This window comes from Prinia subflava, chromosome 24 (assembly GCF_021018805.1).
Source record: "Prinia subflava isolate CZ2003 ecotype Zambia chromosome 24, Cam_Psub_1.2, whole genome shotgun sequence".
Taxonomy (NCBI): Eukaryota; Metazoa; Chordata; class Aves; order Passeriformes; family Cisticolidae; genus Prinia; species Prinia subflava.
This window is the reverse complement of record NC_086270.1, coordinates 4,881,884-4,897,262: the sequence shown is the minus strand read 5'-3', so window position 1 is coordinate 4,897,262 and position 15,379 is coordinate 4,881,884. Positions and strand designations below refer to the sequence as shown.

Here is a 15,379-nt window from a genome sequence, read left to right as displayed (position 1 = left end):
TGTCACAGTGGGATTAACTTTTCATACATTTGTTTGGGGAAATTTCAAGAATTTATTTGGGGCTTTTTAGTTGAAAACCCAAATGGTCACATTTCGAAGGGCTGGAGTTTTGCTGAAAGACAGACAGATCCTTTAGGAATAGTTTCATGGCTTCATTTTTCATGTGGTACTGGTTGGGTGGGAAATTGCTGACCAACCTTTGGCAGAAAATTTCCGATCAACCTTTGGTGCGCACTCCAGTATTGGATTTTGCTCCAGAACAGCATTTAGGGGGAAATCTGTTCTTTAATAATAGCAATGCCTAATAATAGCTTTCAATGCTAATTCTTGGCAGCAATTCCATGTGATTAAACATACCTTTGCTGCATAGAAAATGGTGCATGTCGTGGAACAAGTTCATTCAGCCTCTAATCTCCCCTTCTGGCACAGCCACCATGGCCCAGCTCGGGGGCAGGGAGATCTGCAGCCCAGCACACGATTCCCTGTCTCCACACCAACAGGCTGTAGCAGCTCCTCTGGGCTCAGCATCACCCTGACAGCTCACAGGCGCTTGTCACAGTCCCTGTCCCCTCAGGCAGAGTCCCCCAGTACCCAAGGGAGGACCTCTGGGCAAGAGACCTTAGGGGATATGGTTGATTCCTCGCATAGGTGAGGGCATGAAACCCTTGCCAGAGGCTCAGGTCACCAGCAAGGCCATGCCAGTCCCGTTGGGAAGCATTTATCAGCAGCTGAGCTCCTTGAGGACCTCCCTCCATTCCCAGGTCTGTGTGGAAGAGTTGCCCCGTGTTCCTGATGCTGCTGACCTGGAGGCAATCACCAGCCTCATCCACCTCCCCCTGTGCCTCTCGTTGGTGACCAAGGACAGACAAGGGAGGGGACTGGTGAGAGACCAGGAGTGACAGGGGGAGGTGGTGCTGTTGGTCACCAATGTGGGCGTGTGACAATGGGCCCTCAGCCCCAGCACTCCTCCAGCCACTGCACCGGGGTCCCCAACATCCCTGCAGGATGGCATCCGTGCCAGAGGCTTGTTCAGCCCTGATTTTGGGAGATGGATCCCTCAGTCACAGCTTCTGCAGTAGCTTCAGCCTCCCTTTGCATGTAGAGGCAGAGCACTCCTCTCCAGATTGCATGCTAATGAAGCATCCTGGAATCCCTGCGTGGTCGCTTCCTAGTTAGGCTCATCTGCCTGAGTGAACTGAAAACTGTTAAACACATTGAGTGTGTCAGACCAGATATTATCAGAAATAAGACTACCTTTCCCTGGCACCCACAGCTCCCAGACACACAGCAAATAGATATTTAAATCTTTTCCAGCTGTCTCCCATGTTTCCAGAGAGGCTCAGCTCTGACAGGTCTTTTAACCCTTCCCTTCCCTTCCCTTCCCTTCCCTTCCCTTCCCTTCCCTTCCCTTCCCTTCCCTTCCCTTCCCTTCCCTTCCCTTCCCTTCCCTTCCCTTCCCTTCCCTTCCCTTCCCTTCCCTTCCCTTCCCTTCCCTTCCCTTCCCTTCCCTTCCCTTCCCTTCCCTTCCCTTCCCTTCCCTTCCCTTCCCTTCCCTTCCCTTCCCTTCCCTTCCCTTCCCTTCCCTTCCCAAACCTTCCCTTCCCTTCCCTTCCCTTCCCTTCCCAAACCTTCCCTTCCCTTCCCAAACCTTCCCTTCCCTTCCCAAACCTTCCCTTCCCAAACCTTCCCTTCCCAAACCTTCCCTTCCCAAACCTTCCCTTCCCTTCCCTGACTGTATTTTGGTTTTCTCTTTCCTCTCCTGGCCTTCAGGAGTCCCCGCTGGCCTGGTCCCATTCCCTGCCATCCCATCACTCCTGCAGGCTCCAGCACCAGAGCTGTCTCCCAGCACCCTCCACCTCCACACCCATCCCGGTGGGACACAGCCCCAGGTGCCCACCTCCAGCCCTCTCCCCTCCAGTTTGGGATCCCCCCTCACTCAACTCTGAGCTTCACAATTCAATTACCACCCCAAAGCCTCCGGGCTCAGCCAGCTCTGTCCCTCCCCAGCCCCGCCTGGCAGTGCCCCAGCGCCTCCCCCTCGGCACGGGCGGCGTGGCTGCCTTCCCAGCGCACAGACTGAGCGCGCCGTTTCACGAGGCTGCCTTGCAGCAGGAGCAGGATCCAGGAGTAAAACCCCGTTTGCACGGCCAGCGTGTTTGAGAAGGGCCATCTGGCCTGGCTCGGCGTCCAAGCCCAATTTGCTGGATGGTTTTGAAGGTCACTGAGCAGCGACTGAAGGCGCTTCCATATTTTCTCATCTAAATAACGGCATTTCCAAGGGAGGGAGCAGGAGCACATGCTGGGAGGAGGGATCTGGAGGTTAATCTCACCCTCTCTGCCCAGAAGGGAGGAGAGCAGGACACAGGAGCACAGGCAGAGGCACAGACAGAAGTGTAACACACACAGACACTCACTGACACCCACATCCATGGGTTCATGTGTGCCCATGCTCACGAACCTGTCCATGCACACACACACACGGTGCTCCATGCAAGCACTCACACACCTGCACTGGGGACAGAGCTCTCCCAGCTGGGACAGGCTCCATCCCCCAACCTGGATGTCCTGCTCATCGACCCCAGGCAGCCCTGCTCTGCCAGCAGAGCTGGATTCCCTCTGGAAGCAGAATCAGGCCCCCTCTGGAAGCAGAGCCCTCCTGCCCCACGGTTCCAAGACAGCACCTTGTGCCCCACAGCAGCCAGGAGCAGGACAGGAACGTCCCAAATCCTCCAAGAGCCCCAAAGAACCCTCATTCCAAACCTTGCCATGCCTTTCCATGCTGTCCAGCCTTGTCCTGCTCTGCACAAGCTGGGATCCAGCGCCCAGTGGCAGTGCTCAGGACCTTCTCCCAGCTACACTGCATGGGGGCAGCCAACCCTGTGGCCACTCTGGCAGGACCAAGGCTCCCTGGTGCTCCCTGCTGCCCTGGAGGAGAGCACTGGGCTGCCTCTGCTCCTCAGCACTGGCTGGGTGCCACATGGTGCGAGCCACAGCCCAGCCTCCTCTCTGTGCCCCTCAGAGAGAGAGGCTCCAGGCAGGGATGAAGCACCTGCAGAAGGCAGAGCTGGCACTTTCCATGGTGGGGGAACGTGGTGTCCCTCAGTGTGTGAGGTGAGGAGTGAGAGAAGATGTGGGGACAGTGTGAGCATGGTCAGTGTCCGGCCATTTCAGGGCATTTCCTGGTGTGATCAGGTGACACTTGGCTGCAAGGAGCAGGTCACTGCCACCAGAGGCTCAAACCCGGCTCCTGCAGTCACCAAGGGAGTCTCACCCAACCACAGCACCAGATCCAGGTGGGTCTGACACCCCGAGGTAACAGAGAGCTGACAGCATCCCTGTACAGCACTGCACAGGTCCCAGGAAACCAGAGGGGAGGATGGCCAGGGCCCCTGTACTCCTGGCATCCTGCAGTGCATTCATGCCTGTGCCCACACCCAGCAGGTGCTGAGCATTCCACTTTCCCTGGGCAGCCCTGCTGGGAGAGCAGGAGCTCCTAGCAGGACAGGCTGTGGATGGGGGAGCCCTTCCAGAGGCAGAGACGCAGTCAGAGAGGCCACGGCCCCAGGAAAAACTGCAGTGGGGACAGCCCCGAGCTGGGGGCACAGAGGGTTGGGGACAGGAGGGTGGGGGGCTTCCCAGTGCCTCAGGACCACTCTGTGATGCAGAGGGCTGAGCTCCATGACAGGGACACGCTCCACAGGAAGGGACACACTCCATGGCAGGGACATTCTCCATGGCAGGGACACACTCCATGGCAGGGACACTCTCCATGGCAGGGACACTCTCCATGGCAGGGACACACTCCATGGCAGGGACACTCTCCATGGCAGGGACACACTCCATGGCAGGGACATGCTCCATGGCAGGGGCATGCTCCATGGGAAGGGACATTCTCCATGGCAGGGACACTCTCCATGGGAAGGGATACACTCCATGGCAGGGACACTCTCCATGGCAGGGATATGCTCCATGGCAGGGGCATGCTCCATGGGAAGGGACATTCTCCATGGCAGGGACACTCTCCATGGGAAGGGATACACTCCATGGCAGGGACACTCTCCATGGCAGGGATATGCTCCATGTTAAGGGACAGCTCTGTGGTCCTTCCCATCGAGCTCAGCCCAGGCCTGCCTGCTGCGTGTTCAAAGAGAGGAGATTCTCCCCACCGGGGCTGCCTCCAGCTCAGCGAGCAGAGCTGTGTCCTGTGCCCGATGCCAGCCTGGTCCCAGCCTGCCCGCACCCCGTGCCCAGTCCCCACCCGGGCTGCCCTCTCCCCCTGTGCTGAGCCGCTCCTTCCCCTCCTTCTCTCCGCTGGATGGGCAGCCCGTGGGTGCTTGGGGAATTTCTCCTCCATTGTTCCCGGTGCTGTGAAACCCAGGCAGAGCTTTAGCAGGCAGCGGCGGCGCCGGGAGGCATTTCTGGGAGGATTTCACGTCTGGAAACACCACACACCTGCCCATGAGGCTCATCCCTCACCTGCCAAAGCCCCAGCTGGGGTCAGGGACGCCCCTCCTGCCGGGAGCCCACCTTTCCCAGGGCAGCCAGGTGTTCCTGCACCCGAGTGGGAGCGGGGAGAGGAGCCCAGCGCCGGCACCGCCGGCCCGGCCGGAGCGCGGGGAGCAGCCCCGAGCGGGACCCGCCGGGGCCGGGAGCGGAGCGGGGCGAGGCTGAGCTCAGCGCAGCCGGGGCCAGAGCCTGCCGGGAAGCCTTAGGCGGCTGCTCCCATCTCCGGAGCCTCGCCCCGCTGGGCAGGACACGCTCCAGCCTCCAGCAAAGGCACCGGCACAGGGGGCTGCGACCCCGCGGTGCCGGGCAAGGGACTGGGAAGCCAAAAACTCCACAGCTCAGAGCTGTGGAAAATTACAGATCCTTTCTTTTTTTAAATAAGGGTGAGGTGGGTTTGGTGTTTTTTTCCCCTTGTTTGTGCAGGTATTTGTCAGAGGATATTTTTAAACGAGCTGAAGTCAAGCAGCGCGGGATCCGGACGGCCTGTGCTCCAGCATTCCTGCGGCTGGGCCAGCGGGGACCTGCTGACCCGGCCGGAGAGGTCGGCCAGCGAGGACGTGCCGTTCCCGGCCTCTGCCCACGGGGAGGAGGAGACTGCGAGCTGTCCAAGAGCGCCGGAGGAGAGCGAGCTCAGCTCCCCGGGCGCTCCCCGCAGCATCCTCCGCTGCAGCTCTCGGCCGCGCACAAGGCTCCGCTCCCGGGACATCCCCAAAGGCCACCCCGAGCCAGCCTGGCCCCCGCCCGACACGTGGCTCAAAGCCCTGCTCAGCACCAGCTCCTCTGCACAGCCTCCAAACAGCCCGGCCTCGGCCCTGGGCTGCGGGGAGGGAGGTCCCACCCTGCCCGGAGGGATGTGGTCACCTGCTCGCTGACAGCCTCGTGGGGAGGGCGCAGCCGAGTCAGTTCCTGCTGCTTGTTGTTTGCTTCCAGCCTGCAGCGATTCAAACCGTCTGCCATGCCCAGCCCCTCCCTTCCTGCCTGCCTCAGTTTCTCCTAAACCTGGTGTAGTTTGCAGGAGAGTGCAGGGGGTCATGGTGAGGTGGGCTCTGCCGGAGCACAGAGGGGTGACAGGAGAGCCCCTTGTGCCCCTGGAGCTCCTCCTCACTGCACACCTGCACCAGCCCCGTGCAACCCCCTGTGAGCCCTGGCACCGAGGCACATGGAGATGCACCCTGAGCATCTCCCAGCCCAGGGAAGGGTCAGGAGGAGCCAGGATCCCTGACCCAGCCTGGCCTCCAGCCAGGCTCAGATGGAATCTTTCTAGTTGGATTTGAGCCCGTGTTTCTCTCCCCACCCGCCCTTCTCCCACGCAGAGGGCTGGTGGCCAGGTATTTCTGGGGCTATGGGCTCCAGCCAAGGGCCAGGAAATGTGGGTGCCATGGTCACCACGGCCTGCCCTGCCTGGGGCTCTCTCCAGGGGTGTAGCCATGGGGAAACCCTTCTTGGTTTGGAAGGGTGATGGAGTCACTGCCCTGGAGTGACAGGACAGAGGGCAATGGCTTCCACCTGACAGAGAGGAGGTTCAAAGGGGATATTGAGAAGAAATTCCTTATTTGAGAGTGAGGGTGTTGAGGCCCTGGCACAGGTTGCCCAGAGAATCTGTGGCTGTCCCATCCCTGGAAGTGTCCAAGGCCAGGTTGGATGGGGCTTGGAGCAATTGGAAGGTGTCCCTGCCCACGGCAGGTCCCCTTCAACCCAAACCAGTCTGAGATTCTGTGATTCTATGAACTCTTTAGGCACCAATGAGTGTGGGATGAACAGTTTCCATGCCAGATAAATCTGGATTTAAACACTGCCCCAGGATAAAGAGGGAGGAACTGGACTGCTGTGGACAAACGGCTTCAGCAGTTGAGATGGGAAGCTGGCAGGGAAGGCACATGCCAGAACCTCTGCCCCAGCATCCCCCTCAGCCTGTCCTGTCCTCTCCAGCACCTGTAACAGCCCCTGGGCCAGCAGCACTGAGCCCCTGCTCAGCAGGTGATCTTACCCTGGACCAAGCAGGGCAAAATCCCCACTCCTACTCTCAACAGCAAACGGGCTGAGCCACTCCTGTGCCTCCACCCCAACACCCACATGCTCCCTCCTTTGTGTCAGACAATTTAGGGATGGGAATCCACAGGAAAATCCCTCTTTGTGAACAGGGTTGCTGTGAACCCTGTCCTCACTCAGGGGAAGCAGTCAGGGCTCAGGCATGGGCAGCTCCCAGCTGGTGACACATGCCAAGAGGTCACTCATCCTGTCAGGGGAGAACCACAGAATCATTAAGGCTGGAAAAGACCTCCAAGACCCTCAAGTCCATCCTTCAACCAAATCCCACCATGCCCACTGAACCTTGTAACAAAGTGCCACATCTGCTGGATTTTTGTCATCCCTTCTTCCAGGGATGGTGACTTCCACCCTGCTCATCCTGTGCCAGCTCCTGACCACTCCTTCATTGGAGAAACTTTTCCTGATATCCAGCCTGAATATCCTAATATCCAACCTCTGGCACAGCCTGAGAATTGCCACGTTTCTCTCACAAAAGGCAAACCAAAACCCCACCCTTTTCCCTATTTCTCACAATAGGATGGATCTGGCAGAGCCAGTGCAGCCTAATTTAGGGTTACTGGCACAGCTGAGGAGGAGCCCCACACTACAGGTCCTGTCCTCTTCCCCTCCAATCCATTTCACACCTCTGTGATGTCCCTGCAGAGCAGGACCTGCCCCCTCCAGGAGATCCCAGAACGTGGCCAGAACCATTTGATGGTGAGCACTGGGAGCACGAGGTGCTGCAGAACATCTGCTTCATCATGTGAGGGACACACAGGGTTCTCAAGGAGAGCAGAGGGAATCTCTGCAGGCTCTACAAGCCTTTGGCAGGTGTAGAGGGCCAGAGGAGGATACCAAGGGGTTGTCCCTGCTGCAGGTGGCATCCAAACCCCCAGACAGGGATAGTCACTGTCCTGTCCTGTGTCCCACCCTGCAGAGCTATGCACAGGCCCCCCAAGCCCCTGTCTGCAGCACAGCTGCCCTCAGGCTCCCAGGGGTTTGCTCACAGACCCAGCAGAGTCAGAGGAGCCCAGTTTGTGCTGGTTCAGGGGGACATTGTCACTGGGGCTCCCACAACAGAGACGGGTATGGCACAGTGAGGAGGGGGGCACGCGCTTCACCCCTACAATCACTGCTGAAATCTCAGCATTAGCTCTAAATTAACCCTAAATTGATGACAAAGGCTCTTCATTGACCCCCTAGACCACCCCTTCCAGCTGCTACAAGCAGAGTCCTGGCAGCACCTGCAGGACCTTGGAGCAAAAATTGCCCAAAGCACTTTTACTGGAGTTTGAGTCCCAGCAGTGGGCACAGTCCCTTGGGTGGTGGCACAGCAATGTCAGTGCTGGCAGACACCTCTGAGGAGGCACCCAAGGCTTGGGAAGCTCTTCAAGTGCTTCCAGCAGTGTCCCCCAGTGAACACCCCCGGTGCTGTGTGCAGGAGCTGTCTGTTGGTGCCGGGACACGCTGGCCCCGTGCCGGGGGCGGGAGGGTGGTGCTGCACTTTCTCTGCCACGGAGCAGCTGCAGCCAAGCTGATTTCCCCACACTGAGCATCTCCACCCTGGATGGTGTTGCCTCCTCCCACTTCTCCAGGGCGTTTTTTTTTCACGGGGTTGGCAGGTGCTGAGGGTTTAGTGCTGTCCTGGAGAGGACAAATTATCTCCATGGGCTGTCAGAGAATCACAGAACACCCTCAGATGGAAGGGACCTACAGAGATCCTGGATTTGAGCTCCTGGCCCTGCCCAGACCCCAAACAATCCCCCCTGACCATCCCTGCAGCGCTGTCCAAAGGCTCCTGGAGCTGTGGCAGCCTCGGGGCCGTGCCCATTCCCTGGGGAGCCTGGGCAGTGCCAGCACCTCTGGGGGAAGAACCTTTCCCTGCTCTGTAGCCTGAGCCTGCCCTGGCCCAGCTCCAGGCGTGTCCTGGGTGCTGTCCCTGTCCCAGGGCAGGGATGGGAGCTGCCCCTCCAGTGCCCCTCAGAAGGAGCTCTAAGAAAGTTCTGTCCCCTCCTTTGGAAGTGGCACTGACACCTTTGGCTGCTGCTTTGTCCATCCAGCCTCTGGGACAGTGCTTTTAGCTCTCTCCTAGCAGTAGTTTCATCAGTTGTCCTCAGGATCTCCCATTTGGCTCTCTGTGGCCCCGTCCTCACCTGCACAGGTGGGAGGGCATTCCTGGAGACCCAGACCACAGCTTAGAGGAGGTGCTTAGGAGAGTTCAAACTCCCTCCACTCACACTCAGTGACTACAGCTGGATACCTCATCTGGTCTGGGGCTTTCAGCAGAGCAGAGGGAACCCAGAGGAGGATGCTGAGGTGGTCCATGGGCTGGAGTGTGATCCATGGTGTGGAGAGGCTCAGGCAATGAGGTTTGTGCAGACTGGGGATGAGAAAGCATCAAGGGGGAATCTGCACAGCTGTCTCCAAGGAGATCACCAGGCAGGCAGACCCAGGATCTCCACAAGTGTCCACAGTAGGAGGACAAAGGCAGCAGACATGAGCCAGAACAACTTTGGACTGGCTATGGGAGGAATATTTCACCACGGGGAAGGTCAAACCTGGCAGCAAGTTGCCCAGAAAAGTTGTTCAGCCTCTGTCCTCAGAGGCTTTCAGGACCTGACTGATCATGGAAAAAGATCCCTGAGCAGCCTGGTCTGATCTTGCTTGAAGCAGAAGGTTGAACGAGAGACCTTCAGAGTTCTTCCACCCTCAATTTTCCTGTCATACTGTGCTGCTGCAGGTAGGGTGGTTTTCTTTATCTGTATGGTTTTTCCCTTATTATATCTTCTGTCTGAATTCCTTAAAAAGCCATTTCACCGCTGAAGGAATGTCTTGGGAATGGCTTTGCGCTTTCACTTCAGGAGCATTCAAGATTGTTTCCATTTTCTGGTGGCTTGGGGGATTTTTCACACCCATGATTGATAGTGTGCCACATGCAGCAGCTACACGAGCACTGAAGTTGCAAAGCAAAGCAACTCCAACCCACAGAAATGCCACAAGTGACACAGTCCACAAAACCATAACTGTGCCTTCTTATCCATATTCAGGCTGCAGGGTATTTAATTACGAGATCCCAGATTATCAGCACACACTCCTGCCTGCTTGGGTGGAGGAGGAATGATGTGTCTGGAATGACAAAGCTGCTCAACACTTTCTTTTCCTTGGTGCTTGTTCAGTGAATCACAGGATCCTACATCTCCAAACCTTGATAGGACCCAAGCTGGAGCTGTGCCAGGGCAGGCTCAGGCTGCAGAGCAGGGAAAGGTTCTTCCCCCAGAGGTGCTGGCACTGCCCAGGCTCCCCAGGGAATGGGCACGGCCCCGAGGCTGCCACAGCTCCAGGAGCCTTTGGACAGTGCTGCAGGGATGCTCAGGGGGGATTGTTGGGGGTCTGGGCAGGGACAGGGTGGGAGTGGATGATCTCTGTAGGTCCCTTCCAGCTCAGGATATTCCATTCCTTCCGTCCAATTCTATTCCATCCTTTTGCTGAGCCAGGCAGAAGGATCCTGTGTCACTCTTGGCGTGAGCAAGACAGGAACCCCCAGCTCTGTGCTGACAAGGGAAACCATCAAACCTGTCAGAGTTATTTCTGCCTTCCTCCCTGCAGCCTCTGCTCATCTCACCTCTGCTGCACCCACCCATCTTCCTCTAGAAAATGAGTCTTTAACCCCAGGGATAGGTCCTGGGAGGCTCCTTTGCACAGAGGGACAGGGCTGTGGGGAAGCTGGGCTGTGGCTGTGTGGGCAGGGGGATGCAGACCCCCAGGTCAGCACTGCAGAGCAGGGAGGTGACCAGCACAGCCTGGCACTGGTATCTCCTCGGCCTCTGGCCTCACAGAGGGCACCCAGGGCAGCTGCAGCCGAGGGTCTGGGCCAGACCCTGCTGCTCCCTGGGCAGAGCAGTGCCTGTCCCGGGGCTGGAGCTGGCAGCTGTGCCAGGGCCATGCAGCTGCCCGGCACCCGCTCGCCATACGGGCATGCGTGGCAGCGTGGGACACACGTCCTGCCTGCCTGGCACAGCGCCTGGCAGGCCAGCTCGGGGCAGGAGCCAGCTGTCTGCTCCCAGCGAGGAGCGGGCAGGGAGCTGGCCGCGCTCCACTCAGCGGAGAGCGGCTGCAAAATCGCTGGAAGGCTTCCACTGAAGGGGAGGGGGAAAAAGAAAAAAAAAAAAAAAAAAAAAAGGTGTCAGTGAAAACTTGTTTGGCCAAACGGGCTTCCCTGGCACGAGGCTGGGGCTGGGCACCTCCCTGCCTCGCCGTGGTCCTCGGCCTGTGCCAGGCGGGCAGGCACAGGCAGGGAGCAGAGGGAGCTGGCACTGGCAGAGCCCTGGGATCCGCGCTCGAGGCCAGGCAGATCCCTGCAGCAGGGACAGAGGGCCACAGGACAGCCTGCTCTGCCACTTACTGCTTTTTGTTTAGTTTTTATTAAGTGTGAGTGTTTCCTAGTGCTCAGCATCACCCTGGGAGCAAAGGTTGAGGAAGGGGAAAGCCCTTCCCGAGAGCTTCTCCCTCTCTGTGCACACGCTGCCTGTCCTGCCTGCAGTGCCCACCCTGCCCTGCCCACCTGCCCAGCTCAGTGATGGGCTGCCAGCACCTCCAGGAACCAGAGCACTCACTGCTGAGCCCCCAGAACCACCCCAAATCCTGGTTGGAGTACAGGTCCTTTCCAAGACTCTGAACCTGGGGGTTCATCCAGCATGGGGAGGGCTCCAGCTCCTTTTGTGTTCTGTGGGGCTCAGAGCCAGCCCAGCCCTTCAGGCTGCTCAGGATTGAGGATATTGATTGTCCCTGGGTTGTGCCAACAGCAGCTGGGGTGTGCCCCTCCAGGCAGGACCCACTGGGGTTTTTCTGTGTGCGTGGGGGGTCTCCTACCCATTTCCACAGTCCCTCATGCTGGACACCGTGTCCTGGGCATGCCCCCACACAAGGTGCTCAGGAGTCTTCTGAGGCCTGGAAAAACACCAGTGTAGTTTTGGTAACCCAATTTTGCAGCCCAATTTTACATAGCAATTTTATAGTCCAATTTTGTACCCAGATTTTTTTTAGCCTGATTTGGTGGCCCAGTCAGTCACTCCTGCCCTGGGTTTTGTCCTGCTTCATCCCACACCCAAACCTGCAGGGCTTTCACCACGGAGAGCGTCCCTGCTGAAAAAGGCCACCTGCTTGACCAGTAAAGGCACTGGCTGCTTGCCAGAGCCCTCACCTCCCTGCTCCCAGGAGCTTTCCCTCTCTGCTCCATGACCCCCATCAGCATCCACACCACCAGCGGGGACATCCTCCCTGCAGGCAGAAGCTTGGAGCACCCCCTGCCCCAGCCTGGCACCCCTGCCCGGGGCCACGGGCCAAGCCAGCTGGGCACACCCCGGATCAGCCAAGCAGATGGGCTCAGATGCCAGCAGCCAAGAGGCCATGGAAATACACGTCCCATTTTGCAGGACAGGATCCCCATCAGCGCGTCTCCGTCTGGCTGGGCATGTTCTGTAGGCAGGGGAATGCTCAGCTGCTAATCCACGTAATCCTGCTCTAGGCTGGATTCGTTTTAAAAAATAAATAAGTGGCTGAGAGCAGTTTTTGGACCATCTGACTCGAGTGCTGGGCTCTGATGGCGAGAGGCAGAGCCACGGGAGTCTTATTTACATTGATTTTCATGGAATGTGCTGCTTGGATCAAGGAATTAAAGGACTACAAGGCGAGGGTAACCTGCAAATCAGGCAAGGGCATCCCAGTGGGCACGCGGGATGTAGGATCTGATTACCACTTGCCTGGGCTTTAACCTCTGTTTGCTGCACCATTTTCATATTCACATCCAGAGCCCAGGCATGCATACAAATGAAACAGGCTGCTGGGCCCAGTCTTGGAGATTTTGGTCAAAGAACAGAGCGACGTTAGAATAAAACACCCAAAGCAAACACAGGAGCCTCCATCAGGGTGTTTGCCTCGAGGTGCAGCACTGGGGACTCAGCAAATCTGCTGGCTGCTGGAGCATCTCCCCAGGATGGCAGGATCCTCTGGAGCACATGGAAAGCAGCCATCTGAAGGTGTCAGGGAAAGATTTCTCACCCTGGCAGCATTGGACAAGCGCTGGGGTGACCCAGGCAGCCACCTCAGAGGTGTCAGCTCTGTTCTCCTGGGGCAGGACCTGCTCTTGGCAGGACCTCTGTGACATGGGCCATGGTCTGGTTGGTGTCAACCTCTTCCCCACCCCAGGATGACCTCGGGAAGGGCAGCACCCAGGCTGGCTGATCTGTGTTATAGAAAATGTGTCATCTCCAAAGCAACTTTGCTTTGCTCCCAGGAGAAAGGGCGGCCGTGGTCGTCAGGAGGAGCCAGGGCCTGAAGGGACTTGTCCCCATCAGACACCCTCAGCTGAGAGCCAAGTTTCTGTGATGATCTCAGGGCCAGATTCACAGCAGCAGCACAGACACACACCCCAGCCTGCTGAAACTGGCAGGAGGCAGAAGCCAAGAGGCTCCTTGCAGAAATCCAGCCGTGGCTGTGGCAGGCAGGGTGTTCTGCCCGCTGCCGGTGCCCGCGTCCACCCAGCCCCAGTGTGGGAAACGCCCGACCCAGATTCAGGCCTCATTAGCAAGTCAAGTTCCTCGTGAAAAGCAGGTTCTTGGTTCTGCATCTGACCATGAGTAACTCCACGGGGTTGCACAAGCCCTGCCTGTGCCATCTCACTCCCCTTTCCACCCTGACGAAACGCGGAGCCCGGGCATCACCCTGGGCTGGTGCTGCCATGTGGGTCATGCCAGGCTGCAGACACCTGCAGGACTGGGGCCACGAGTTTTGCCAGGTCAGGAAAACCTGTTTTCCAGGTGAAATATCCTCACTTTGTAAAGAAAGAGCACCTGTCTCCGAACATTCCCAGCAGAGCCCTAGAGGTGTTTGGCTGCAGGTTGGTCATGGGGAAGGCGAGGAGAGCCTGGAGGAGGACAAGGCAGTGTCAGGATGGACACTGGTGTCTGGCACATGGAAGAAGTGATGGGGGTGGAGGAGGATGGAGAACCTGCCCTGTTGGAAGTTTCCCCTGAATCCTGGCCAAATATAATCCCACAGGAATTAGCCTCGTCAGTGCCAGAGGTGAGAACATCTCTGCTTGCTTGGGACACTTCTGACTGGCCTGCAAAGCAAAGAGCTGCAGGAGCAAGGTGTCCTGGGCAGGTGGGCAGTGGGGAGAGGCAGCCCCAAGGACAGGCTGGGGGGCACAGCACTGCCAGCCCCCGTCTTTGTGCAGGGACATCTGCCAGCCCCAGGCCGCTGAGCTGATGCCTCCTGCTTGTAACACTGGCACAGACTGACAGGCTCTCATCCCTCATTAGTGGAGAACTCACTGTATTGCCACCAGGACCAGCAAATTGCATGAATTACCCACAGGAAACCAGTGCACAGAGGCAGCAACACAGAGGCACAGGGCTCACAGCCCCAGTGTGGGGCTGGCCGTGCCCCTTGGAGCCTTGAACTGCACAATCACTGGGTGGATTGGCGTAGAAGGGACCTTAAAGCCCACCCTGCTCCAGCAGCCCACATATCTCTTTGCACTGCCAGGACCATGGAAGATGCTGCACATGCCCACGGGGCCCTGGGTCACCACTGAGCATGTAAGGGACATCCAGAGTGACTGCAGTGTCACACAGCAGGGACGAAGCGTCCATCTAAGCATCCTTCTGAGGCCACCCAGGTCCTTCCCAAAGAGTGGCGTGTGAGGAAAGCCTGCAAGACGCTCAAGGAAGAGGATTTTTGCTGGTCCATCTTGTAGATGAAGCTTGACTGAAGTGTTTTGTGGCAGGCCAAGCACATCTTCAATCTCCTTGTCTTTGCTGGACCGAGGCCTCATCATCCCTGGGAGGGATCAGAGCCCACAGCCACGGGAGACAGAGCAGTGCTCGTGCCTCATGCACACACACAGAAAACACCCAACTCTGCCCAAAAACTGAGCCACGGGCACTCAGCAGCTCCATCCCCAAAGCCAGCATGTGCCCTGGTGTCTTGGGTTGAAAAATGTAACCAAAAATGTGTATTCTATTTTCATCTTGAAAATAGAAACAGGTTGAAACCTGTTGGGAGATATTGTTTTTCTCTCCTCTTCCACCCATCCTCCTCTGAGAGACATCCCCTGTGAATGGGCCATTGAAGGCCTCTCCCATGACTGATAACATCACCTCATCCCATTGGGAGATGCTCCACCCAGCGGGAGGAGCCAAAGCCTTTCCATGGGATAAAACCAGAAATCCCAAACACCAATTCAGCTGGTTTTCCACTGAATCCTTGGAGGAAGACCGGACCCATCTCACCAGCACTGGACCCTTTTTTTTTCCTACAGGATCTCCACAGAACCACATCTGTCTCTCCGGGGGGATTTATTTGGGCTGCTTCCAACACCCAGACAACAGGGTGTCAGGTTATATCTCTGACTCTATCAGGGTTTTCTAGGACTTTTGTTTATTTGCTTGTTTGTTTTTTGTACTACCGCATTTGTTTTTTTCTTATATTCCCAATAAACAACTGTTATTCCTATTCCCATATTTTTGCCTGAAATCCCCTAATTGCAAAATTGTAATAATTTGGAGGGGGGGTGGGGTTTACATTCTCCATTCCAAGGGAAACTCAGTTCTGTCAGTTTTCCCTGACAGATACCTGTCTTTCCAAAGCAAGACACCTGGAAAACACACATTGTCTGATGTGGGAATGCTGGAGCTGATCCTCAGAGCAAAGTCTCTCTCCAGGGACCCCAAAATCTGCAGGAACCTGCTCCCCTCTCCCCACGAGGAGCAGAGGAAGGCAGCCCCCCTCTCACTGCCTGCTGCCCAGTGGGACACCTTGCAAGAGAAACCTATTTCCTCTCACA

General features: G+C 57.3%; 1 long non-coding RNA gene across 1 annotated transcript; it reads right to left on the bottom strand.

The window, feature by feature from the left end:
- Positions 1 to 152: 152 nt before the first annotated feature.
- LOC134561724 (uncharacterized) lies at positions 153 to 3,214 on the bottom strand. Its single transcript, XR_010082972.1, has 3 exons — positions 2,761 to 3,214; positions 1,965 to 2,299; positions 153 to 1,202 (listed from the first exon to the last, which is right to left on the bottom strand). It is a non-coding gene; the product is annotated as an uncharacterized LOC134561724 (long non-coding RNA).
- Between the last annotated feature and the right edge of the window lie 12,165 nt (positions 3,215 to 15,379).